A 26,418-nucleotide genomic window follows, 5' to 3' on the forward strand; every position below is an offset into this window, starting at 1 on the left:
CAGTCGGATTTTGGGTCCATCACCTGCCACGGACACCCGCAACCCACTCCAGCCAACATAGGAGGTGTGTCATGGTTCAGGGATTTATATTGCAATGCCAAGAAAGAAAAGTAATGGAATTATGAAAATCACAGGATCAGTAGACAAGTTAATTGTATGTAAATAAGAAGACAAAATATCCAAAACATCCTGATTTATTTACTATGCCACATGCAGAAATACACCTTGGCATGCTATCAATTAGATTAATTATGGTTGTCTGAGGAATGTCCTGCTACTCTGAATGCACTTGGATAAGCAAATCATCAATGGCAGCTCCCTATGGCAACTGGCAGCTCCCTATGCAATTGTAAACCATTGATGTCTCAGATATGTTCTTTGTCCATAGACACTGACAACCGTTGTAGCTTATTTAAGTCACACAGGCAGCAACATATAGCCTGGCATTGTTGTGTTTAAAAATGGCTCTTGGAACACTTTGGAGAAATGTCCTTTGGATGAAGACTAGAGTGGTCTAGCTACTGTGCTCTTTGCCACCCCACACCATAATCCTCAGAGTAGGATCAGTGGTAATGTTTGCTCCTAAAGGCCTCTTCATGGCATTTCCCACGTGGTCTTTACACCAATCTCCAGCTATCATTGCACTCCAAACAAAAGCAGGACTCATAGCTGAAGAGGATAGACCTTTATTCCATCCTCCATTGCCCTTTTTTCATTGCATAATGATAGCCTTGGAGAACTGTGGTGTGAAGTCAATAGAACAACTAAAGCTGGACATCTGGCTTGTAGCCCAATGTCATGCAGGTGCCTTCTGATGGTTTGTATAGACACTGTTCGACACCCTAGGCTTGGAACAGTATGTAACATCCAATTTCATCTACGGCCTTTAATGTATCACTATGTGCAGTTATCATTGCAGTATATATGTAGCCTATTGCAGTATATATGTAGCCTATGGTTGCAACATTACCTGTGTATGTCATTATCAAAACTGCAGTACTGACCTGCAAATGCAATCTAATGTTATGGGGTGTTTTCTCCAGCTGATATTGTGAAAGTTAAGTTTAGTCCAGCTCTTCATCTTTCCTTTGCGTCAGCAGAAAATTACTTCTAAGTTTTCACTTTAGTTATAATGTGAGGTGCACCACGACCGGTTATACGTCCTCGCTGCACAGATTCCATTACCCAACACTGTGTGACACCACTCCTGTAGTTTATGGCAAGTGGCACATGTCCTCAGGTTGTAGAAAATTTTACACTTACATGTCCTCCTTCATCAGGAGGACGGAGCCATGAAAAAACTAATGAAACACGTGCCGAACAGCAAGATTCGGGGTCATTTTTTGCAGCTGTCGGGCCATCTAAAATATAGATGGGGAGATTTAACAAAACCTGTGTACAGAAAGATTGGTGCGGTTGCCCATAACAACCAGATTGCTTCTTTCAATTTGAAAAAAGCACTCTTGGTACTCTTCCATTAAAGATAGAAAAGCCACAGTGCTACCTGAAATAACTTGAAACTTGGTTTAACCCCATGAGGATTGGGCCATTTTTCATTTCTGCACTTTCGTTTTTTCCTCCCCCTTCTAAAAAAAAGCTTTCAAATTTCTACCAACAGACTTATATGAGGGCTTGTTTTTTGCACCACCAATTTTACTTTGTAATGACATGATTTTACCACAAAATCTACAGCGAAACAAAAAAAAAATTATGTGTGGGACAAATAAAAAAAAAAAAACACCATTAATAACTTTTTGGTAAAATGACACCTTATATTTATTCTGTAAGTCCAGACAATTAAAATGATACTCAACTTATATAGGTTTGAGCGCTCATCATAGAAGGGAGCGGGACAAGGGCCTCCAGGTATGCCCTTTGTCCTCCAGAGGATAACAGAATCATTTTGAAAAACAAAATAATGTAAATGACTTGAACAGAAATGATGGTCCCCTGAACTTAAAAAGCAAACTGCTTTGTGTCAGGTGTGAAGGGTGCCTTCCCCACACTGCTTGCTTCAGCTTTTTCTGCAAATGCTCAATAGGATTCAGATCAGGACTTGTGGAAGCCATTTAAGAGCCACTTAATAGCCCAATGTTTTGCTCTTAGCCATTCTTGTTTTTTTTAGCTGTGTGTTATGGGTCATTATCCAGCTAGAGGACCCTTGCCTTGTGACTGAAACCAAGCTTCCTGACACTGGGCAGCAAATTTCCCTCCGAAATGCCTTAATATGCTTGATATTTTATTGTACCTTGTACAGATTTAAGTCACCATGTACAGTAGAGCAGCCTTAAAACTTAACCAAGCCTATTCCATGCTTTACAGTAGGTACAATGTTCTTTTGTTTGTATGCTTTATTTTTATGTCTGTGAACTTTCCAAAAAGCTTCAAAAAAGTTTTGTCTCATCTATCCAAATGACATTCCTCACAGAAGCCTTTTGGCTTTGGCTTCTTTGGACAAAACAGGAGATTTTTGATAAGTCATGGGTCTTGAGTTGTTTTTACTGTCTTTAACAGAAGAGTACCACATTTTTTTTCTATCTCTGTAAATGCATTCCTTTAATTGATATAAAATAAATCAAATTCCTAAATGCAGTTTAAGAATATTCAACATATACAATTTAAATCCTACATTCCCAATGATTTGTTGAGCAAGATCTAATTGAGATGCTAAGCAGTTTTAATTATATATCGATGTTCTCATAGGATTCCCATAACTAAATCCCAGTAACCATGATTGTTCATGGCTAACAATAGACTAATCTATAAAGTCTAACTTGAGAAGACTAACAATACCATGGCTCTTTTAGTTTACTTTTGGGAAAAGGTTAATTATCTTATTAACTAGATGAGCATGTTAGAGGGGTACTCAACTGGAAAAAAATGTTTTTTAAATCAACTGGTGCCAGAAAGTTAAACAGATTTGTAGATTACTTCTATTTATAAATCTTAATCCTTCCAGTATTTATCAGCTGCTGTTTGCTCCACATGAAGTTCTTTTCTTTTTGTATTTCCTTTCTGTCTGACCACAGTGCTCTCTGCGGACACCTCTGTCCATTTTAGGAACTGTCCAGAGCAGGATAGGTTTGCTATGGGGATTTGCTTGTACTCTGGACAGTTCCAAAAATGGACAGAGGTGTCAGCAGAGAGCACTGTGGTCAGACAGAAAGGATATTAAAAAAGAAAAGAACTTCCTGTGAAGCAAAGAGGAGCTGAAAATTACTGGAAGGATTAAGATTTTTAAATAGAAGTAATCTTTTTAACTTTCTGGCACCAGTTGATTTAAAAAAAAATGTTTTCCAGTGGAGTATCCCTTTAACTAGATGTGTTAGCACAACTCTGATGGTTAACACTTTTGCATCTGTATTTTTATACACTTGTATAGGTACTGATGTAGCAGAGTATATTAACTAGATGCGTTTACCCACCAAGAGAGTGGGGAGCACCATGACATAGGAAGCAAGCTGCCTCTGTACTCCTCCCTACCTTCTCCCCTCACCAGTGGTGATTCACTGTGGAAAGCCACATTTATCCTGTTGGAAGCATCAGGTGCCACAATAGAGGACCGAGATCCCAGACGCTGGTGATTTAGAAATCTGGCAGATGGCTACCTGGGTGAGGTATGGCCTTGCCTGCCTAATTAAATGGCCTAGCCATCAGAGGCAATTGACAAGATGGGAGGTCGTTATCAGCAAAGGGCCATTGATCAGTGTGGTGGGTAAGGTTTGGCTGGCTGACATCTCTTAAAAACTGTTGTGACGCGCTCGGACTCCCCACACTGCCACCGTTGAGACATTAAAACTACTATATCCATGGAGTTTGATGCTATGATGACTTTGGGGATTTAATTGCAAATGCCAAGCAACTCTGGATCCATATCTGTTCTTTTTGTTCTGTTTTGGGAATGTTTATGTATTGGCGTAAGGGGTGGAAGGGGAGCCTTGGGCAGGAATAGTAGCGACTAAAGAACTGTATGTTTGCTCTCTGCAGCAACAGTAGTGCCTAAGGAACCATACACTTTCTGTGGGAGAAGCATTGGTGGTCACTAAATATCTGCTTATACTGCCTGTTGCTGGGTATAAACTCCTGCATACTAAACAGCATAACACTGCCTGGTATACAGGGTTATAAAAACCTGGTGTCCTATAATCTATTCCTGTTGCTGGACAACTTAAAAAAAAACAAAAAACGTGGCAGTCATGTTTTATTGCAGTTACTTGACTAGCTGTAGAACATAAAGCAATCTTAGAGTGACCTGAAATGTATACTCAGAACTTCCTTGCTAGACCTGGTATGACAACTTGTAGAACTAGGGCTTAAGCTCTTCTGGCACCACCCTGTTTTTTAACCAAATATAGCAAATTTTACCAGGGGAGCTGCACCACATTTTTAATGAGTAAAATTTGTTCATGTTACTGACATTCAACCCTCTGCAAAAGCTTAGCCCCCTGCAAACCAGCTGGGAAAGTCTGCCTAGAGGAATATACCACCAGCTGGTGTGCATCTGGCACAATAGTGGAAAGAAGTTAGGACAAGGAAGTTGGTTTTCCTTGCACCAGCATCAACGCTATAGGAGCATGGCCCCAAAGGTTAGCCTAAGGAGGTGTAGTGGGCCTGGCTCACTTTAACCCCTTAAGGACCGGAGGTTTTTCCGTTTTTGCATTTTCGTTTTTTGCTCCTTGCCTTTAAAAAATCATAACTCTTTCAAATTTACACCTAAAAATCCATATGATGGCTTATTTTTTGCGCCACCAATTCTACTTTGTAATGACGTCAGTCATTTTGCCCAAAAATCTATGGTGAAGCGGGAAAAAAAATCATTGTGCGACAAAATTTAAAAAAAAAACGCTGTTTTGTAACTTTTGGGGGCTTCCGTTTCTACGTAGTACATTTTTCGGTAAAAATGACACCTGATATGTATTCTGTAGGTCCATACGATTAAAATGATACCCTACTTATATAGGTTTGATTTTGTCGGAATTCTGGAAAAAATCATAACTACATGCAGGAAAATTAATACGTTTAAAATTGTCATCTTCTGACCCCTATAACTTTTTTATTTTTCCGTGTATGGGGCGGTATGAGGGCTCATTTTTTGCGCCGTGATCTGAGGTTTTTAACGGTACCATTTTTGCATTGATAGGACTTATTGATCGCTTTTTATTCATTTTTTCATGATATAAAAAGTGACCAAAAATGCACTATTTTGGACTTTGGAATTTTTTTGCGCGCACGCCATTGACCGTGCGGTTTAATTAACGATATATTTTTATAATTCGGACATTTCCGCACGCGGCGATACCATTTATGTTTATTTTTATTTTTATTTACACTGTGTTTTTTCTTTTATGGGAAAAGGGGGGTGATTCAAACTTTTAATAGGGAAGGGGTTAAATGATGTTTATTCACTTTTTTTTTTCACTTTTTTTTTGCAGTGTTATAGGTCCCATAGGGACCTATAACACTGCACACACTGATCTTCTATGTTGATCACTGGTTTCTCATAAGAAACCAGTGATCAACGATTCTGCCGCATGACTGCTCATGCCTGGATCTCAGGCACTGAGCAGTCATTCGGCGATCGGACAGCGAGGAGGCAGGTAGGGGCCCTCCCGCTGTCCTGTCAGCTGTTCGGGATGCCGCGATTTCACCGCGGCTATCCCGAACAGCCCACTGAGCTAGCCGGCATGCTTTCGGTTTCACTTTAGACGCGGCGTTCAACTTTGAACGCCGCGTCTAAAGGGTTAATAGCGCGCGGCACAGCGATCAATGCCGCGCGCTATTAGCCACGGGTCCCGGCCGTTGTTAGAGGCCGGGCCCGACCCGCTATGACGCGGGGCCACGCCGTGGCCCCGCGTTATAGATCGGGAGTGGACACATGACGTTCCAGTACGTCATGTGTCCTTAAGGGGTTAAAGAGTAGTCTAGTGAAAAATAACTTATCCCCTATCAGCTGCAGGGGGCCCCGGCAGTTTGCCGGAAGCTGACGTCCGACTGTGGGGTACATGGAGGGGCGTATCGGCCGGTGCTCCATGCGGGGGTCAACACGCCCCCTTCCAGTTGACTGCCGGGACCTTATGCAGGAGATTGTGGGGGTCCCAGTGTTTGGACCCCCTGCAATCTATAACTTATCCCCTATCCTTTGGATAGGGGATAAGTTATTTCTCACCAGACAACTCCTTTAAAGGAGGAGATACTTCTAAAATTAAAAGAGTTGCAAGTTAAGACCTGGAGTTAAGACTCAAGGGTTAAATCTTCCCTCACCAGGAAAAATTGCTCTTGATATTTGCTTCGTTGCAGTTCTGGGGTATCTGACAGAATTGGAAAGGAGAATTAAAAAGAACTGGGGTTCATTAACTCACAAAGAGCAATAAGAATGGAGACTGTACGAGAGGGTGCTGCTAAAAATTGATTATGGAGAGCTTTTGGTCTTAAAGTTAGTAAAACATAAAAACTTGACAAATTTAGTATAGACCTAACATGTTAGTTTGACCATATAATCAACGTCGTAAAAAAGAGACAAACACCTTTCACTCACCCCCATTTGGGAAATTGCATTTTTATTTATTCAATTTCACCTCACAGATGAATTTATTTATTTATTTATTTTGTTTCAGAGCATTTGGTTATGGAAAAAAGAAAGGAAGTCATTACACAGTACAATTGGTCCTAAAAAAAAAAAACAAGCCTTCATATGGGTGTGTGGATGAAAAAATAGAAAAGTGTTATGGCTATTAAAGGATAAGGAGGTAAAAATGAAAGTGCAAAAACAAAAATTGGTGATGATGGGGTTTAATAGCTTAGGCAGAGGATTTGATTTGTTTTTTTTTTAAATACTTCCTATGACAGTTTTGATGCAACAAATACATTTCAAAACCAGTAAGTGATTAAGCTGGTGGAGAAGGCCCATCAGAAGGCCTTCTTTCAGGGGCAAAAATTTTGTAAAGCCTGGTCGGTCTGGGAGACTACTGGGAAGTTCCTGAGGGGGAAAATGTTGAAATCAATTATTTTCTTAAAAAACCTAAGTTAACCCCTTCGTGACGAGCAACGTACATGTACGGCGCCGCAAAGTGTCACTTGGCGCGCAGCGACGTACATGTACGTCGCGGGGTTCCGGGAGCGCCGCGTCACCGGTAGCGGTGATCGGGCCAGGATGGCTGCTGTTATCTAACAGCAGCCATCCCGACATATCGCCCAGGGGGGTCCTAAGACCCCCCATATCGGCGATCGCCGTGATTGGCCAGTAAAATTCTTACCTGCGAATCACCGATCTTCCGGCCATTCAAGTCTCTGTCCGGAAGATAAGGGTGAATGACGCTGTATGACACCGCGCCAATCATCCTTGCGGTCCAGGAGGGAGGTGGCATGGAGGCCACCTCCCGATCGATGTGATTGGGCGGCGCGATCTGCCATCCAATCACTGCAGCGGCGGGGAATATGAATGTCACGATTCGGCTGGCTGGAGGTGGATCCTCTGTGCCAGAGAGGGATTGGAGTGGACCGTGTCGGTGGACCGGTTCAAAGTTGCTACTGGTTTTCACCAGAGCCCGCCGCAAAGCGGGATGGTCTTGCAGCAGCGGTAGCAACCAGGTCGTATCTACCGGCAACGGCTTAACCTCTCTGACTGCTGAGATAAGAGCGGTACAAGGTAGTAGACAAAAGCAAGGTCGGACGTAGCAGAAGGTCAGGGCAGGCAGCAAGGATCGTAGTCAGGGGCAACGGCAGGAGGTCTGGAACACAGGCTAGGAACACACAAGGAAACGCTTTCACTGGCACAATGGCAACAAGATCCGGCCAGGAAGTGCAGGGGAAGTGAGGTATATGGACAGGAGGCAGGTGGAAGCTAATCAGACTAATTGGGCCAGGCACCAATCACTGGTGCACTGGCCCATTAAATCTAGAGAGCTGGCGCGCGCTCGCCCTAAGGAGCGGAGCCGCACGCGCCAGGACGTGACAGCTGGGGGCCGGGATAGGTGAGTGACTTGGGATGCGATTCGCGAGCGGGCGCGTCCCGCTATGCGAATCGCATCCCCGCCGGCAGAGTCAGTGCAGCGCTCCCGGTCAGCGGGTCTGACCGGGGCACTGCAGAGAGAGGAACGCCGCGAGCGCTCCGGGGAGGAGCAGGGACCCGGATCGCTCGGCGTAACAATGAATTTCTGTCCCTCCGCTCTGCCCATTCACTTCAGTTCGGGTCAGTGAGCAGAGCGGAGCGACGGGACCCCGACCTGCTGCGGGCTTGCTGAGACCTGCAGTGCGCCGCGATCGTTGGTGAGTGGTGAGGGACAGGTTGCAGCAGGAGGCAGGGAGAGCTTAGGGAGGGAGAACAGCTTCACCCCCTGTACTGTCTGGGTCATCTGCCCGACCCAGACAGTATTTCAGGGTGCTGCTGCTGCCTCACCCCTGTTTTTTGGAGGTGTAGGTTTTTTTTTTCAATTTTTTCCCCTTCCCCTTTTCCCAATTTTTTTTTCCTTTAGCGTTTCCCCCCAATTTTTTCCCATTTTTTTCAACATTTTCCAGGACAGGTCCCACAAACTGGAAAATCGTCACGGTCCCAGAAAAGATGCCGAGTCTGTTCTCAAAAAGGGAGAAGAAAAGACTCCACTTTCCAGTGTGACAGCTGTCCTGAAAAACCAAGCCTCTGCATCAAGGAATGCTTCAAGGCGTATCACACGTCTATGAAGTACTAAATTTAAAATTGTATTAATTTTTTTCTTTCCCAAAATTATCTGCGCTTTGTACATGAGCCATGCGGCGTTGTACAGCGCTTTTGTTCTTTTCCAATGCATTGGTGACATTGTACAGGAGCTTGGCACCACGGCTATTTACATCGCTTTTCTGATGCATTGGCAACACAGGGACTTTTCAGTCCCTGGTTGTAATAATCCCCAAAAAGTCTCAAGAACGTTGATCCAGGGATTAATTCTGATTGCCATATTTGGAGTCGGGAAGGAATTTTTCCCCCTGGGGGCAAATTGGCATCCGCCTCAAGGTTTTTTTTTTGCCTCCCTCTGGATCAACACAGTAGGGCAGTGTTTCCCAACCAGGCTGCCTCCAGCTGTTGCAAAACTACAACTACCAACATGCTGGCAGTCACAGTTTTGCAACAGCTGGAGGCACCCAGGTTGGGAAACACTTCAATAGGGGAAGGTTTACTAACTGTGGTGTTTTGGTACACCGCATGTAAGTAAAACTCTGCAACTATCAGCCACCCCTATGCAAATCACAAATTTAGGCCTCAAATGTGCATAGCGCTCTCTAACTCCTGAGCCCTGTTGCATTTGCCTAGCAACAGTTTAGGGACACATAAGGGGTATTTATATACTCGGGAGAAATTGTTTCACAATTTTGGGGGGCTTTTTCTCCCTTTACCTCTTATAAAAAAAATGTGGGCTACATATGCAGGTTAGTGTAAAAAAAAAATACATTTTCTGCACTAACATGTTGGTGTAGCCCCATACTTTGAAGTTTCACAAGAGATAAAAGGAGAAAAAGACCCCCAAAATTTGTAAAGCATTTTCTCTTGAATACAGAAATACCCCATGTGTTACCGTAAAGTGTTCTGCGGGTGCACAACATCGCTCAGGAGTTAGAGAGCACCTGAGGCCTAAATTGGTGATTTGCACATGGGTGGCCAATAGTTGCAGCATTTCAGACATAAACCTAAAACAAAAACCACCCACATGTGACCCCATTTTGTAAACTAAACCCCTCAAGGAACATAACAAGGGGAATAGTGAACCCGAACTCCTCACAGGTGTTTGACGACTTTCCGTTGAAGGGGGATGTGAAAAAGGAAAATTGGATTTTTAACACTAAAATGGTGCTGCTACCCCAAATTTTTCTTTTTCACAAGGGGTAATTGGAGGAAATGGACCATAAAATTTGAAGCCCAATTTCTCCCAATTCAGAAAACACCCCATATAGGGATGATAAGTGCTCTGCTGGTGCACTACAGGTCTCAGAAGGGAAGGAGCAAGAGTTTTGCTGAAATTTTACTCCTTCTCTTCTGAGACCTGTAGTGTGCCAGCAGAGCACTTTTCATCCCCATATGGGGTGTTTTCTAAATCGGGAGAAATTGGGCTTCAAAATTTAGGGGGTATTTTCTGCTATTACCCTTTTTAAAAATGTAAAATTTTTGGGAAACCAAGCATTTTAGGCAAAAAAAATTTTTTTTTACATATGCAAAAGTCGTGAAACACCTGTGGGGTATTACGGTTCACTCTACCCCTTGTTACGTTCCCCAAAGGGTCTAGTTTCCAAAATGTAATGCCATGTTTTTTTTTTTTTTTTTTTTTTTGCTGTCCTGGCACCATAGGGGCTTCCTAAATGCGACATGCCCCCCGAGCAAAATTTTCTCTCAAAAAGCCAAATGCTACTCCTTCTCTTCTGAGCATTGTAGTTCGCCCGCAGTACACTTCAGCTCCACTTATGGGGTACTTCCATACTCAGAAGAGATGGGGTTACAAATTTTGTGGGGTCTTTTCTGCTATTTACCCTTGCAAAAATGTGAAATTTGGGGGGAAACCCACATTTTTGTGAAAAAAATAAAAAAATGTTTACATATGCAAAAGTCGTGAAACCCCTGTGGGGTATTAAGGTTCACTTTACCCTTGTTACATTCCCCAAGGGGTCTAGTTTCCAAAATGGTATGCCATGTGGTTTTTTTTTTGCTGTCCTGGCACCATAGGGGCTTCCTATATGCGGCATGCCCCTAGAGCAAAATTTGCTTCCAAAAAGCCAAATGTGACTCCTTCTCTTCTGAGACCTGTAGTGCACTTTTCACCCCCATATGGGGTGTTTTCTGAATCGGAAGAAATTGGCTTCAAATTTTGGGGGGTATTTTCTTCTATTACCCTTTTTAAAAATGTAAAATTTTTGGGAAAACAAGCATTTTAGGTAAAAAAAAAATGTTTTACATATGCAAAAGTCGTGAAACACCTGTGGGGTATTAAGGCTCGTTTTATTCCTTGTTACATTCACTGAGGGGTCTAGTTTCCAAAATGGTATGCCATGTGTTTTGTTTTGTTTTTTGCTGTTCTGGCACCATAGGGGCTTCCTAAAGGTGACATGCCCCCCAAAAACCATTTCAGAATTTTTTTTTCTCCAAAACCTCCTTGTCGCTCCTTCGCTTCTGAGCCCTCTACTGCGCCCGCCGAACAATTTAAATAGACATATGAGGTATGTGCTTACTCAAGAGAAATTGGTTTACAAATACAAGTAAAAATGTTCTCCTTTTACCCCTTGCAAAACTCAAAAATTGCATCTACAAGAACATGCGATTGTAAAAAAAATTAAGATTTTGAATTTTCTCCTTCACTTTGCTGCTATTCCTGTGAAACACCTAAAGGGTTAAAACACTTACTGGATGTCATTTTGAATACTTTGCAGGGTGCAGTTTTTATAATGGGGTCATTTATGGGGTATTTCTAATATGAAGACCCTTCAAATCCACTTCAAACCTGAACTGGTCCCTGAAAAATAGCGAGTTTTTAAAATTTTGTGAAAAATATGAAAATTGCTGCTGAACTTTGAAGCCCTCTGGTGTCTTCCAAAAGTAAAAACATGCCAATTTTACAATGCAAACATAAAGTAGACATAATGCATATGTGAACCAGAAAAAAATTTATTTTGAATATCCATGTTCCTTACAAGCAGATAGCTTCAAAGTTAGAAAAATGCCAACATTTTCTATTTTTTTCAGCAAATTTGGGGATTTTTCACCAAGAAAGGATGCAAGTTACCACAAAAATTTACCACTATGTTAAAGTAGAATATGTCATGGAAAAACAATCTCGGAATCAGAATAAGTAAAAGCATTCCAGAGTTATTAATGTTTAAAGTGACAGTGGTCAGATTTGCAAAAAAGGGCTTCGCCCTAAAGGTGAAAATGGGCTGCGCCCTTAAGGGGTTAAATGAAGAGCACAAAAAAGAATTATATTGTATTGCATTGTAAATTGAGCCCATTGTTATGGCCATCTGCAAGGTAGCCTAAATCAAAGGCTTTGGCATGGGTGGGTAAAAAGATAAAATGTTACTGGATGCAGAGGATCTTTTTAATATTTTTACAAGATCTTGAGGTTATGGTTCCAAAAACAATGCAGTTGTGGAGGCTTACGGTAGTTTATCCGGATTAAAAATAAAATGGGAAAAGTTGTACTTACTTCCAGTAGTTGAGAAGGTGGTACCAATTGTCAATTAGGTTAGAGTTATAGGCAAAGATGAATCATTGGAATATTTCGGAGTTACTATAGGCCCATGGGTCGAATGTTTTAACAATTTAAATTTAAAGCCTTTTACAAAGAAATTAAACAAAAAAAAAAATCTCTGCAAAGAACGTCTGCCCCTGGGCTCACTAAGTCTCATGTGACTTTGTAAATTATATTTGCACATCTTTTTAAAAAGCTTTGTACTTGAAACTTAATACTGGCATGTGTTTCTAGAAACCAGTGATTTAAATATTCATGTCCTCCTTTCCGCCCATATAATAATATATAGTATAGTCCAGTGATATATAGCACTGTGTAAGTGAGCAATGAATTGATTAACGTGATAATTAAGAAGAGTATGATTTACATTACAAAGAAATGTTATCATTAAAAATAGATTTGCAGCAGAAAAATGACATTTAAATACTGTTGAACTGTTTGAAATGCCTTTCTTTGAAGATTTTAATTACTTTTTTTTTGGGCAAGTTAATGATATGCATACCTTAGCAGTGACTTTGCTAAATAATGCACGAAGAAATTGGTGTATGGCCTGCTCACTGACCTGGCATCAAATAGTACCCTGCACAGCTGTGTGGATTGAATAAATGAATGTCAATAAAAGTGGAACATTTTCCATGAAACCTTCTTGCTCAGGTCATCCTCTTCCAGTAAATTGGAAATTGAGGGCAATACCAGGGCAGTGACAAATCGCCTACATATAAAAGATAGTTTTTCCAAATAACAGATCATATTCTAAATTGAACACTGTGAAAGTGAATAGCAAGAACAAATGATGAATGACCGCAATCATGAGTGCACACTTTTTAAATATATGTAGTATTTGACCTGTCCGGTGATAGAGCTTTGAGGACATAAGAGACAACTTTTATTACTGAAATTAAATTTAAAAAGAAAAATGAAAAGCTGTAGATTTGTAGACCAACCCTTACTAAGTAAAAAATTGTATTCTTGTCAGTATACATCTGCCACAAGGTGACTTTGAGCTGGGATGTGCAGCATTTTAAGGATCATATGGATAAAACATTGCGATTAAATGACTTAATTTGATATTATCAGTTTCATTTATTATTCATTTGTTTTGTATAGATTTATGTGTCTGAGAGTTAGTGTACATCTCCCATTTCACCAGGGGTGACTGCTTTCAGCATATTGGAGAACAAAAGGTATTGGCAGTGTAGGAAACAAATGGAGCTCTTACCTCTAATTGAGTAAATTAAAGGGGTTTTCCCATGAATATAAATTGTAGGATATTGCTGGGATCTAGAGTAATGTGCTCCCTGGTGCTAATCTGAAGTTCACCTTGGGTGGTCTTTCGCTAATAGAATTTCTAATTTGTGTTAACCAAAATAACTTTATGGTAGCAAACAGGTAGAATGAAAAACATTTAAGATGTTAAAAGCCTCCATTACAGATTATATTAAATTGGATTCACAAATGAATAAAAAACAAACGATAACATTCAAGAGGTATAAAAAACAATGATCATGTAAGGAGACTTGGTTGAAGTAACCAATTTTAACAACTTCGGGGAGTTAAAGGTTTTTTTCCAGCAAATATTGGTTTACTTAAAACATGCCCAGGCTTCCTGTAAAATAAAATAAAAATATATATATATATATACTTCCCTTCCATGCTCCCCCTGTGCCTCTGATATTGCTGCAATCCCCTTCTTGGTCCTGGGGCCAGGAACCTCACATTGTCGCTCTGCCAATCACTGGCCATTGCAGTGTCCCACCTCAGCCAGTGATTGGCTGAGCTACAATGTGATGGATGTATCACAGACTCAGTCTTTGCAAGGTTCTTTTTCCTGGTCCTGGAGCCCAATAGGCAAACTGCATCCAGAGATTAGCTGGGCGGCAATGTGATGCCCTGGACCCTTAGACAAGAAAGACTGCAGTAGGTATCGGAAGCAGCAATACTGCAGGTGTCGGAGGAGCGCTGGAGGTATTATGCCAGGCAGCCTAGCATGTGTTTAGTAAAACAGTTGTCCCTGAATGACCCCTTTAATAATGACTCCTACCCCAAATCTAGTATTGCCTCAAGATCTTCTCAGCAGATCTACAAGATACACTGTTCCTCTGTCCGATCAGAACTCTAAAATCCCCAGTGAAGGTACATAAACGTATTTTTTTTTAAAATAAATAAATATATATATATATATATATATATATATATATATATATATATATATATATATATATAAAAGTACATCTTTGGCACAAATGAAAGCACCCAGCATGTTTCAGGAGTATTAGACCCCCCCCCCCCCTTCTCAAGAATAGAATTTACAGCACATATATATTACCTTATGTAATATCCTCTAGTCTTTTTAGAATGGCCCATGGTCAGAAACTGAGAAACGGTTGTGACTTTATTTGATTGGAATCATGATATAACATGCAGAGTAATTTATCCCAAAAGCAACCCAAGGGACTTTATTTTTGAATCACTGGGGTCTGTCAGGCACCACTGTTGTCTGTTTTGAGAAGGATGTGTTACAGATTGAATTAAATGTTTCTGCTTCTATGGCAGAACAAAAAATATGAATTCACAACACTTATGTGAACATAGCCTAAAACTGTCACTATGTTTTGAAAGAGTTTCTCTCAATATGGTCCCATTCTGTATTTCTAGGTTATTTGACATGGGAAGTAGGTGACATGAGCCTCTGCCAATTCAATTTATTCACAGAAATGATTGGATTTAGCAGCAAAGTATTAGCAATAAAGTTAAATGGTTATAGCTTTAAAGTTGCCATTAATCTATGAAGCTTCACTAAACTTTTTTCAAAATTGATTTTTCTTTCATACACCTTTAAATACAGAAGAACCATCACATCCTGACATAGCACAGCATGCAACTATATATTATTACTAAACTGAGACCATGTACAATTTTATTATAATTATTGTCATCATCATCTATGCAAAATCATTTGCTATTACATAATGTCCCCTTTGGAAAAAAAATTTGAAAACAGGAAAAATCTTTGCAAATAGAATCTTGAACTTCATTCAATGCATAGGTTAGAACAGTTTTTACCAACCTTTTTCCGCGTGGTACACCACTACCAAAAACATTTAAGACCAGAGACAAAAAATTACCAAAAATAAACATTGCACAATACCTATATATCTATTAGCTATTTAGCTTACAGTGCTGCTATATGCAGTTACTCACAGGTCAGGACACCATTTCTAATTGAAGTTGTTCAAATACCCTATTACCCTTTTGCATGTCCATCCGGCCCAGACTGAAATTAAGATTTCTTTCAGCCAAAATTCATTACTGCAAAACCTGCCAAACAAACATAAGGCTCTCTACTTTTCCAGCATCCTCCTTTCCTCTTCTTCATCTATAGGGTCCCAACCAGTAATAATTCCCTCATTCGGTGCCATGCACAGTAAAGTGGTTGGGTTAATGGGTTGGTGGAGAGGTTTGTTTTTCCCATTTAGTTGTTGCCCCTCTTAATGTTGATATGCCCAGAATGTAGTTTTCCTTAGTAAACTGGCACCCACAGTGGGCAGGTTCCCCCAGCATGCTTGTGTCCCCCTGTAGGTAGGTTCTCCAGCATGTAGCTTTCTGCAGTAGGTGGTTTGTCCCTTTTAAGTAGAACCCCGTGTAGCTAGCTTGCCTCCTGTACTTAGGACCTCCTGTAGGTAGCTTGCTTGCCCCCCTCCCTTGTAGATAGAAATTAGAAATGTCCTGTTGTAGACTGCCTCTTGTAGGTAGGACTCTCTTGTAGGAAATTTGTCCCAAGTAAGTAGGTAGGACCCCTTTGTAGGAAGATGCCCCAGGAATATAGGTAGGGCCCCCTTGTTGGAATATTGTCCCAGGTAAGTAGGCAGCACCCCCTAGGAAGATAATACCAGGTAGGACCCCCTTGTTGGAATTTTATCCCAGTTAGGTAGTACCCTCTTATTGGAAATTTAGTTGGTAGGTAGTAACTTTGATAAGTTTGGTCGGTTGTTAGGAAGTTTGGTAGGTAAGAAGTTTGCTATGGTGGTAGGTAGTCCAGTCCAGTTTTTTCATGTGTTTTTCTAAGATGTTAGTCTGTCCCAGGAAATTCTGTCAGAGAGGAGGAATATCTATATCTGCTTGGCATCCATGTTATAAGGTATATAAGGATATAGCCAATTAGTCATTCAGTTATATATCACGCAATGACTAAGAACTGTACGATTCAAAACATGTTGGCGTTTCTGTTGTGTTTTTTGTGCGTGATAGCCGGCTTCATGGGTGATATTTCAATCTCCTTCCCAGAATATCTGGTAGAGAGAGTTAGCTTTAAAATGCTGATGCTTTCCACTAGAACCAGCATACATAGGGAATCAGGCGTGGAGCATCAGCATTTTGACGCTTTCACTTTGCGCAAGAGATTACATTTTTTTCAGACATCATTTTCCTACCAGAGTGTTGCAACACCCCTGATTGTTTCTTATGACTCCCTAGAGGGCCATTTAATCCAGTTGGGAATTACTAGGTTAGAAATTCGCTGTTGGTGTCTTTCCTGTAGACAAAGATCTACAAGATAAGATGTTTAAAGGCATTAAAGATATAAGTAAAAAAAAAATAGCAAAATGTATGTTTTTATGACGTTAAGCTTCCTGCACTGATGTCTCTTACTTCAGTAGTGGATGAAAACAGGACTACATAAAGTTAGGCCCTATCATAATACAATATAAACTGAAAGATTTGGAGAGATTCATATGAGTATATTCATTATTGCTTAATAGACTTTTATTCCTAAATTATGTAATAAACCTAAAAGAAGATATCATTGAAGCATTACAGAATTAGTATGTTTTAGCAATAATCTACACATTTTGGTAGTTCTGTTAAATGGAGAAAAAGAATACCTAGACAGTAATATATCCACTGCAGAATATTCCCAAAAAATTGGCAACTCATCTGCTCCAAATTATACAATGCACATATCTATGTTATTAGCCCCTGCATTCTTCCCTACCCGATTAAGATGATATGTATGTCATACGTTGGGAAGGGGTTAACAACAAGCTAAATTGTTTGTGTCTCTGTGTTTTGGCAGGAATAACTTTTATTTTTTAATTGACGTGACCATATATTTTTTTTAACTGTGCAAATCTCACTCTTAATAACCTGTTAGACAAATTCTCTGGGCTATTCTGGGTTTTTGTTATTATGCAATGTACTCATACACAAAACATGCAGATTTTTTTCATTCATTACATTTTTTTTAAAATCTTACTATAGAATTACAATTTTCAATTTTTATTTTAAACTTCTAATCTATTAGCGTTCATGTAACAATTAATGGGTTTGGACCCACTTTGCCACCAAACCAATTTGTCTTTGGGCCATACTCAAGCATGTTGTCTCAGTTACTCCTGTGAAGACCTAGTCTTGTATGCTAGGGATTACCACATAGATTCTTCTGAGAAAGTTCCCAATGTAGGTGGGGGCTGGCCCAAAAGGTAGAACCCCCTTACACCTAGGGTTCAGGCAGAAGCACGTCTAGGTAAAGGTTAAAGGGGTACTCCGGTGCTTAGACATCTTATCCCCTATCCGAGGAGGAAAAAACGAAAAAACGAAAAAAACTAAATTGGCCTGGTCCTTAAGGTTAAAATGGGCTTGGTCCTTAAGGGGTTAACATACGAAGATTATTAGTGAAAATGCAAATGGCCCAAAACAAGCAGTGGCCTTCGGCAATGGCATCATTGGATGTGGCCAAAGCTTTCGACTGTGATGAATGGACATGTCTATGCGAAAAAAATAATTGGCATAAATCAGTGACATGGGCAGAAAATTTCTGTGCTGACATGCCCAGACAACGGAGGTTCGGCAGAACAGAACATGCTGGCGCTAGGACGGTTCGGAATTGTGATGTCTCAGAGACAGCAATGCATTTTCGTGCAAACTCCACAGAAAGAATAGACATGTCTGAGGCATATGACGTAGAAATCAGAATCCAAGTGATATCAATAGGACTGCTGCGGAATCTCCATGCACAATTCCGTATGGAAATTCCATTGTGTGAACATAGCCTTACTTCTGACAAATCTCCCAGAGGAAGGCTGGTGACAAAATTTCTCATTACAAATTGTTGACTCATTTAAATATCGAGTAACAAGAGTTATAAAAGATTTAAAATAAAAGTTAGGGATTGGTGTAAGCTTTTGTTATCTCTTATTGGGATAGTAAATTTGTGTAAAATGATATTAATGCCCCAGATGCTATATCAGTTACATAATGTCCCAATATTAATACAAGGGAAATTTTTCTGTAAGGTGAACAGAATGTTCAGGGATTTTATATGGAAATTTGGAACACCTAGAATTAAACCTGAAATGCTTCGGAAGGCAACAAATGGAGGACTAACTATGCAAAATACATGGCTTTATTATACTGTATAGCAGCTGAATTACGATGTCTGAGAGGGTGGGTAAGTGAAGAGAATGAGTCTAAAACTTATAAAGGCTGGAATGTTTAAAAAAAAAATTCTATAAAACTGCCCACATTAGGGGCCGTAAAGTATGGGGGAAAATATGATGGATGCTACAGATTGAGGCATACACTAGATACAGTATACACTAAATATACACGTATATATGGACAGATATTCTATTTACCAAAATAGAAAAAATTCCAAAATTACAAATATGGGAAAAGGAGGGGTTAAAAAGAAAAGCATCCCTGTTCCATAATAATATTCTTAAATCTTTTACTCAACAACATAAAGAATATGACTTTCCTCAAACTAGTTTCTTCAATTACTTGCAGGTTAGAAGTGCTATTAATTCGCAAATGGTAAATAAACCAATATTGCTAGCAAAAAATTCCACGATAATGGATATGACGTCTCAAATGGGGCCTACACAGGGAATTATCTCTAAGACGTTATGGTGTTAAGGAAAAATATTATAGAAGATATAATATCCCTAGAACTTTGGTTATCAAGATGCGTTGATTGTCAAACTTATATCTGGTACATAGGCCCACATTTATCATTGTAGTGTAAGTGAAGCATTTTTTTTTACACCTTTTTTTTGTGTGCTGCAATGTGTAGAAGCACCAAATTTATTCAATGTTCACAGAGCATTTGATAGATTTTGTGCAGGTAAACATTTTCTGAAATTTCTCTCTTCACATACACTAAAAAGCTACACTAGGTCTGGGAGGGTATAGTTTTATAGACCTTTCAGTGGCTTTGCGCCTTTTTTGCGCCTTTTTACAAAAAGGTGCAGTTCAGAAATCCCTTCTTTATCATGTGTATTGCCAAAATCTGTGGATTGCAACTCAAAATCAGTGGATTGCCACTCAAAATCAGCAGAACTGTGTAAACAAAAAGGCGCAAAAAAGGCGCAAACTAACCCTGTTTGCCCTTTTTTGTGCCTTTTGTAGACACAAAAAACAGTCTAATGACAATGATAAATGTCGGACATAGAGTTTATCGTACACAAAAAAAAATGATATGGTGGATGGGTAAAACAGAGGTTTACAAGTGTTGTAGATGTCAAGCAGCTGGAGCTGGCCTGATACATATGGTCTGGATCTGTCCCAAACTAAGGAGATATTGGAATGGGGTGGTGGAACTGATAGAGTATATGATGTATGTATTGACAAAATCCTATTGATATGTATATTGGGGTGAACATCACTACTTGAGGCTCCTGAAGAGACAGCATTGGCTATCCTAAGAATGCTAAATATGGCTTGTAGAGTGATCGCCGCACACTGAAGACATAGGTGTCCCTATAATGGCTATGTTTATCCAAAAAATGAGTGGTAATGTTGTAATGGAAAGCAATGTATATCAGAAACAAAATATTTAAAGAAAATATCAGTCTATTTGGAATAAGTGGTTAGAATATCTAAAAAAAAAATTGTCTGGAATTGGTAATTGAATAGTATGGGGGAGTGATATTAAAACTTAACTTTTACTAATATTACACATAAAACACACAAAATTGATAGTGAGTGTTCTATCGGTAATGCATTACCATCCAAATTGATGCATATTAGAAAGACAAACTGTTAAATATAAATATAGTCACTATCCCAGTGAACAAGTCTCTAATTCTGCCCGACGCATTTCAGACATGTCACAGCACATCAACATAAATATAGTGAGTAGAAATAGCCTTAGGTCCCGTCTGTTGACCTGTCATGGCTACTGCGTCCGTGCTCCAGTATGCGCTAACCCACTGTGGCGGGGAGCAAAGCAGTTGTGCCGTAATTGACAAATCAGGGGTTAAGCCTGATTAGGGGCCATGTCGACTTTGCTGTTAGTTGGGGGTGGAGATGGGTTTTGGAAAGGATGATTGGGATAGGACAATTTGGGTGGAGGGTTGGAATGAGGTACGTCTTTCTATTAGAAAATGCATGTTACGCCGAGCGCTCCGGGTCCCCGCTCCTCCCCGGAGCGCTCGCTTCACTCTCCCCGCGGCAGCGCTCCAGTCACGTCCTCTGACCCGGGGCGCTGCGATTCCGCTGCCAGCCGGGATGCGATTCGCGATGCGGGTAGCGCCCGCTCGCGATGCGCACCCCGGCTCCCCTACCTGACTCGCTCTCCGTCTGTTCTGTCCCGGCGCGCGCGGCCCCGCTCCCTAGGGCGCGCGCGCGCCGGGTCTCTGCGATTTAAAGGGCCACTGCGCCGCTGATTGGCGCAGTGGTTCCAATTAGTGTTTACACCTGTGCACTTCCCTATATCACCTCACTTCCCCTTCACTCCCTCGCCGGATCTTGTTGCCTTAGTGCCAGTGAAAGCGTTCCTTGTGTGTTCCTTGCCTGTGATTCCAGACCTTCTGCCGTTGCCCCTGACTACGATCCTTGCTGCCTGCCCCGACCTTCTGCTACGTCCGACCTTGCTTTTGCCTACTCCCTTGTACCGCGCCTATCTTCAGCAGCCAGAGAGGTGAGCCGTTGCTAGTGGATACGACCTGGTCACTACCGCCGCAGCAAGACCATCCCGCTTTGCGGCGGGCTCTGGTGAAAACCAGTAGTGGCTTAGAACCGGTCCACTAGCACGGTCCACGCCAATCCCTCTCTGGCACAGAGGATCCACTACCTGCCAGCCGGCATCGTGACAGTAGATCCGGCCATGGATCCCGCTGAAGTTCCTCTGCCAGTTGTCGCTGACCTCACCACGGTGGTCGCCCAGCAGTCACAACAGATAGCGCAACAAGGCCAACAGCTGTCTCAACTGACCGTTATGCTACAACAGTTACTACCACAGCTTCAGCAGTCATCTCCTCCGCCAGCTCCTGCACCTCCTCCGCAGCGAGTGGCCGCTCCTGGGATACGCTTATCCTTGCCGGATAAATTTGATGGGGACTCTAAGTTTTGCCGTGGCTTTCTTTCCCAATGTTCCCTGCATCTGGAGATGATGTCGGACCTGTTTCCCACTGAAAGGTCTAAGGTGGCTTTCGTAGTCAGCCTTCTGTCCGGAAAAGCCCTGTCATGGGCCACACCGCTCTGGGACCGCAATGACCCCGTCACTGCCTCTGTACACTCCTTCTTCTCGGAAATCCGAAGTGTCTTTGAGGAACCTGCCCGAGCCTCTTCTGCTGAGACTGCCCTGTTGAACCTGGTCCAGGGTAATTCTTCCGTTGGCGAGTATGCCGTACAATTCCGTACTCTTGCTTCAGAATTGTCCTGGAATAATGAGGCCCTCTGCGCGACCTTCAAAAAAGGCCTATCCAGCAACATTAAAGATGTTCTGGCCGCACGAGAAATTCCTGCTAATCTACATGAACTTATTCACCTAGCCACTCGCATTGACATGCGTTTTTCCGAAAGGCGTCAGGAACTCCGCCAAGATATTGACTCTGTTCGCACGAGGCGTTTCTTCTCCTCGGCTCCTCTCTCCTCTGGTCCCCTGCAATCTGTTCCTGTGCCTCCCGCCGTGGAGGCTATGCAGGTCGACCGGTCTCGCCTGACACCTCAAGAGAGGACACGACGCCGTATGGAGAACCTCTGCCTGTACTGTGCTAGTACCGAACACTTCCTGAGAGATTGTCCTATCCGTCCTCCCCGCCTGGAAAGACGTACGCTGACTCCGCACAAAGGTGAGACAGTCCTTGATGTCTACTCAGCTTCTCCACGTCTTACTGTGCCTGTGCGGATGTCTGCCTCTGCCTTCTCCTTCTCTACAGTGGCCTTCTTGGACTCTGGATCTGCAGGAAATTTTATTTTGGCCTCTCTCGTCAACAGGTTCAACATCCCGGTGACCAGTCTCGCCAGACCCCTCTACATCAATTGTGTAAATAATGAAAGATTGGACTGTACCATACGTTTCCGCACGGAGCCCCTTCTTATGAGCATCGGATCTCATCATGAGAGGATTGAACTTTTGGTCCTCCCCAATTGCACCTCGGAAATTCTCCTTGGACTTCCCTGGCTTCAACTTCATTCCCCTACCCTGGATTGGTCCACTGGGGAGATCAAGAGTTGGGGGTCCTCTTGTTCCAAGAACTGTCTAAAACCGGTTCCCAGTAACCCTTGCCGTAACTCTGTGGTTCCTCCAGTAACCGGTCTCCCTAAGGCCTATATGGACTTCGCGGATGTTTTCTGCAAAAAACAAGCTGAGACTCTACCTCCTCACAGGCCTTATGATTGCCCTATCGACCTCCTCCCGGGTACTACTCCACCCCGGGGCAGAATTTATCCTCTCTCTGCCCCAGAGACTCTTGCCATGTCCGAATACGTCCAGGAGAATCTAAAAAAGGGCTTTATCCGTAAATCCTCCTCTCCTGCCGGAGCCGGATTTTTCTTTGTGTCCAAAAAGGATGGCTCCCTACGTCCTTGCATTGACTACCGCGGTCTTAATAAAATCACGGTTAAGAACCGCTACCCCTTACCCCTCATCTCTGAACTCTTTGATCGCCTCCAAGGTGCCCACATCTTCACTAAATTGGACTTAAGAGGCGCCTATAACCTCATCCGCATCAGAGAGGGGGACGAGTGGAAAACGGCATTTAACACCAGAGATGGACACTTTGAGTATCTGGTCATGCCCTTTGGACTGTGCAACGCCCCTGCCGTCTTCCAAGACTTTGTCAATGAAATTTTTCGTGATCTGTTATACTCCTGTGTTGTTGTATATCTGGACGATATCCTAATTTTTTCTGCCAATCTAGAAGAACACCGCCAGCATGTCCGTATGGTTCTTCAGAGACTTCGTGACAACCAACTCTATGCCAAAATTGAGAAATGTCTGTTTGAATGCCAATCTCTTCCTTTTCTAGGATATTTGGTCTCTGGCCAGGGACTACAGATGGATCCAGACAAACTCTCTGCCATCTTAGATTGGCCACGCCCCTCCGGACTCCGTGCTATCCAACGCTTTTTGGGGTTCGCCAATTATTACAGGCAATTTATTCCACATTTTTCTACCATTGTGGCTCCTATCGTGGCTTTAACCAAAAAAAATACTGATCCCAAGTCCTGGCCTCCTCAAGCAGAAGACGCCTTTAAACGACTCAAGTCTGCCTTTTCTTCGGCTCCCGTCCTCTCCAGACCTGACCCTTCCAAACCCTTCCTATTGGAGGTTGATGCCTCCTCAGTGGGAGCTGGAGCTGTTCTTCTACAAAAAAATTCTTCCGGGCATGCTGTCACTTGTGGTTTTTTCTCTAGGACCTTCTCTCCAGCGGAGAGGAACTACTCCATCGGGGATCGAGAGCTTCTAGCCATTAAATTAGCACTTGAGGAATGGAGACATCTGCTGGAGGGATCAAGTTCTCCTGTTATTATCTACACCGACCACAAGAACCTCTCCTACCTCCAGTCTGCCCAACGGCTGAATCCTCGCCAGGCCCGGTGGTCTCTGTTCTTTGCCCGATTTAATTTTGAGATTCACTTTCGTCCTGCCGATAAGAACATTAGGGCCGATGCTCTCTCTCGTTCCTCGGATGCCTCAGAGGTTGAACTCTCTCCGCAACACATCATTCCACCTGACTGCCTGATCTCCACTTCTCCTGCCTCCATCAGGCAGACTCCTCCAGGAAAGACCTTTGTTTCTCCTCGCCAACGCCTCGGAATCCTCAAATGGGGTCACTCCTCCCATCTCGCAGGTCATGCGGGTATCAAGAAATCTGTGCAACTCATCTCCCGCTTCTATTGGTGGCCGACTCTGGAGACGGATGTTGTGGACTTTGTGCGTGCCTGCACTATCTGTGCCCGGGATAAGACTCCTCGCCAGAAGCCCGCTGGTTTTCTTCATCCTCTGCCTGTCCCCGAACAGCCTTGGTCTCTGATTGGTATGGATTTTATTATGGATTTACCCCCTTCCCGTGGCAACACTGTTATTTGGGTGGTCGTTGATCGATTCTCCAAAATGGCACATTTCATCCCTCTTCCTGGTCTTCCTTCTGCGCCTCAGTTGGCTAAACAATTTTTTGTACACATTTTTCGTCTTCACGGATTGCCTACGCAGATTGTCTCGGATAGAGGCGTCCAATTCGTGTCTAAATTCTGGAGGGCTCTCTGTAAACAACTCAAGATTAAATTAAATTTTTCTTCTGCATATCATCCCCAGTCCAATGGACAAGTAGAAAGGATTAACCAGATCTTGGGTGATTATTTGCGACATTTTGTTTCCTCCCGCCAGGATGACTGGGCAGATCTCCTCCCATGGGCCGAATTCTCGTATAACTTCAGGGTCTCTGAGTCTTCCTCCAAATCCCCATTTTTCGTGGTGTACGGCCGTCACCCTCTTCCCCCCCTCCCTACTCCCTTGCCCTCTGGTCTGCCCGCTGTGGATGAAATTTCTCGTGACCTTTCCATCATATGGAGAGAGACCCAAAATTCTCTCTTACAGGCTTCATCACGCATGAAGAAGTTCGCGGATAAGAAAAGAAGAGCTCCCCCCGTTTTTTCCCCTGGAGACAAGGTATGGCTCTCCGCTAAATATGTCCGCTTCCGTGTCCCTAGCTACAAGTTGGGACCACGCTATCTTGGTCCTTTCAAAATTTTGTGTCAAATTAATCCTGTCTCTTATAAACTTCTTCTTCCTCCCTCTCTTCGTATCCCTAATGCCTTTCACGTCTCTCTTCTCAAACCACTCATCCTCAACCGTTTTTCTCCCAAGTCTGTTCCTCCCACTCCTGTTTCCGGCTCCTCGGACATCTTCTCGGTCAAAGAAATTTTAGCTGCCAAAAAGGTCAGAGGGAAAAATTTTTTTTTAGTGGACTGGGAGGGTTGTGGTCCTGAAGAGAGATCCTGGGAACCTGAGGACAACATCCTAGACAAAAGTCTGCTCCTCAGGTTCTCAGGCTCTAAGAAGAGGGGGAGACCCAAGGGGGGGGGGTACTGTTACGCCGAGCGCTCCGGGTCCCCGCTCCTCCCCGGAGCGCTCGCTTCACTCTCCCCGCGGCAGCGCTCCGGTCACGTCCTCTGACCCGGGGCGCTGCGATTCCGCTGCCAGCCGGGATGCGATTCGCGATGCGGGTAGCGCCCCGCTCGCGATGCGCACCCCGGCTCCCCTACCTGACTCGCTCTCCGTCTGTTCTGTCCCGGCGCGCGCGGCCCCGCTCCCTAGGGCGCGGCGCGCGCCGGGTCTCTGCGATTTAAAGGGCCACTGCGCCGCTGATTGGCGCAGTGGTTCCAATTAGTGTTTACACCTGTGCACTTCCCTATATCACCTCACTTCCCCTTCACTCCCTTGCCGGATCTTGTTGCCTTAGTGCCAGTGAAAGCGTTCCTTGTGTGTTCCTTGCCTGTGATTCCAGACCTTCTGCCGTTGCCCCTGACTACGATCCTTGCTGCCTGCCCCGACCTTCTGCTACGTCCGACCTTGCTTTTGCCTACTCCCTTGTACCGCGCCTATCTTCAGCAGCCAGAGAGGTGAGCCGTTGCTAGTGGATACGACCCTGGTCACTACCGCCGCAGCAAGACCATCCCGCTTTGCGGCGGGCCTCTGGTGAAAACCAGTAGTGGCTTAGAACCGGTCCACTAGCACGGTCCACGCCAATCCCTCTCTGGCACAGAGGATCCACTACCTGCCAGCCGGCATCGTGACAATGCAATGTGGTTTTTTTTCAGTTTATTTTTTATTAGTGGTGAGACTGTTTTTGTATGCATTATGAATTATGTATGTCTTTATCAAAAAAGGTTAAAAAAAAATCTCAGATTGCAGGTGTATTCCACTATGTACTGATGAAATTGTTTTTTAGTTATCTTCCATCATGAGTATTCGCAGAAAGTAGATAGCCCC

The 26,418-nt window shown here is 42.9% G+C and overlaps 1 protein-coding gene across 2 annotated transcripts in view; it reads left to right on the forward strand.

The window, feature by feature from the left end:
- MOCOS (molybdenum cofactor sulfurase) overlaps positions 1-26,418 on the forward strand; it is a 400,707-nt gene that overhangs the window by 331,778 nt on the left and 42,511 nt on the right. The window lies entirely within an intron of this gene.

The sequence above is a fragment of the Hyla sarda genome, chromosome 5 (assembly GCF_029499605.1).
Source record: "Hyla sarda isolate aHylSar1 chromosome 5, aHylSar1.hap1, whole genome shotgun sequence".
In the NCBI taxonomy this organism is placed as follows: Eukaryota; Metazoa; Chordata; class Amphibia; order Anura; family Hylidae; genus Hyla; species Hyla sarda.